Source organism: Benincasa hispida, chromosome 5 (assembly GCF_009727055.1).
Source record: "Benincasa hispida cultivar B227 chromosome 5, ASM972705v1, whole genome shotgun sequence".
NCBI lineage: Eukaryota > Viridiplantae > Streptophyta > Magnoliopsida > Cucurbitales > Cucurbitaceae > Benincasa > Benincasa hispida.
The window spans coordinates 49,141,938-49,143,986 of NC_052353.1; the positions used below are offsets into that span (position 1 = coordinate 49,141,938).

At 42.7% G+C, this 2,049-nt stretch overlaps 1 non-coding gene across 1 annotated transcript; it reads left to right on the forward strand.

Moving 5' to 3' along the window:
- The first annotated feature begins 1,384 nt into the window (after nt 1-1,384).
- On the forward strand, nt 1,385-1,491 carry LOC120078883. Its single transcript, XR_005482160.1, has one exon. It is a non-coding gene; the product is annotated as a small nucleolar RNA R71 (small nucleolar RNA).
- Nucleotides 1,492-2,049: the final 558 nt, after the last annotated feature.

The following is a 2,049-nucleotide window of genomic DNA, read 5'->3' on the forward strand; positions in this document are numbered from 1 at the left end:
CCAACCTCTACGTTTCTCTCCAGAAATCATGAGGCAGCATTAGACGGATTGAAGGTATAAAATGAAACGGTAATGCTTAGATGATCCAGGCTGCTGGCAGTTTGGAGGGAGGCATGGCGAATTACCCACACGCCCACTTTCGGAGCTTCATACGAATCTGCAACATTTTGTGGATGTCCCGAATAATAATCCACCGAGGAAATTTCGACTCATTTTATTCCATTTTTTTTTATGCGATAAGCAGAAAAATGGGCATATTCTCTCGAACTGGGGAGATAACTGTAGGAAACAAGTAGGTGGAAAAAATTTTGAAGAAGTTTTTTTTCTCACCAACAGATAATGCTAGGAGAAGGAAAAATGAATTTTGAACAAGAAACTTGACGAACATCAAGCTCAGCGATGCTTTGGGCCGAGGTCAAAGGAGGCTGGTAAGAGACGTCCCAATAACTGCTCTTACCAGACTGCTTACAAATGGAAGAACTTTTTACAAGTGACTGAACCTCTCATCGCAGACCGCTGCCCAATGCCCGCCACGGCAGCAGCTGGTGGTCTCTTGACAAAAATATGAAGAGGCCAAAAAATATACTGGGATCGGCATTTCCTAAAATCAGAGATTGGTGAAGAAAATGATCAAGAATTAAGAATAAAGACAAATGACATAAACAACGAGGCCATGCATCCCTTCAAAATCAAATGATCCCGGATGATGAGTTTGATACAAGGCATCGCTAATTAACAGCCTGAGAGCGAAGAAGGGCAGGTCACACAACTTGCTCAACGATCCGAAGTGTGTCATTCTGTGGAGATGCCATTCGATTGGAGAAACCCAGAAAATCTAATTAATTATGGTCATAAAGAATGAATCTCTACTCCGGATACAATATAACCCCGGGTGAGAAACTCACCCTAAATTTCACGTTGGGAAAAATCAACACAAAGCTTTCAACTAGTGCGCAAAAATGGAAGTGCCACCGGATTTTCAACAAAGCTTTCAAGGTCCCAAACGAATATAACCAAGGCGAGCAGCCTCGCAAAACACCACAATCTCATTCCTTAGAGAGCTTGTTGAAGCAAACATTGAGGAAAAAAACGAAATCAGTGTTTAAATCAAGCAACGTCTCATTTGAAATATCGAAATTTCAAGCTGGGAACAAATTGCGGTGAAGCTAAAAAATAGATGACAAGAGCGTTGCCGAGCTCAACTGAGCTTCATCTTTGATCATTTTCTCACCAATCCTCGTGATTTTTGGAAATGCGATCCAGTATATTTTTGGCCTCTTCATATGTTTTGTCAAGCAGACCACCAGCTGCTGCCGCATTGGCAGCGGTCTGCGAAGTAGGGTTCAGTCCTTGGTAAAAGTTCTCCATTTGTAAGCAGTCTGGTAAGCAGTTATGTGGACAGTCTCTTACCAGCCTCTTGAACCTCGCCCAAGCATCGCTGAGTGATTCGTCAGTTTCTTGTTCAAAATTCATTTTTCCTTCTCCTAGCATTATCTGTTGGTGAGAAATACTTCTTCATAAATTTTTCCACCACTTGTTCCTACGAAGTTATCTCCCCCAGTTCGAGAGAATATGCCCATTTTCTCGCTTAATCGCATAAGAAAAATGGGAATAAAATGAGTCGAAATTCCTCGGTGGATATATTCGGGAACACAAAAGTGTTGCAGATTTCTATGAAGCTCCGAAAGTGGGCGTGTGGGTATTCGCCATGCCTCCCTCCAAACTGCCCAGCAGCCTGGATCATCTACAGCATTACCGATTTCATTTTATACCTCAATCCGTCTAATGCTGGCCTCATGATTTCTGGAGAGAAATCGTAGAGGTTGGGCGACACATAGTCCCGAATGGGTTTATTGTGGTCATTCGCCAGAAGGATGAGGTTGTCTATTATATTGTTTGCATTTGCGGCCGTTTCTTCCGGTTGTTTCGCCATTCTTGGGGTTCTGTCTTGTTGTTGGCAGTTGTCTCTTAGTCTTCGTCGGAACGTCTTCTCAATCTTCGGCTCATAATTTGTCAGAGATTGAGAGCCGCAAAGAAATCAGAAAAATT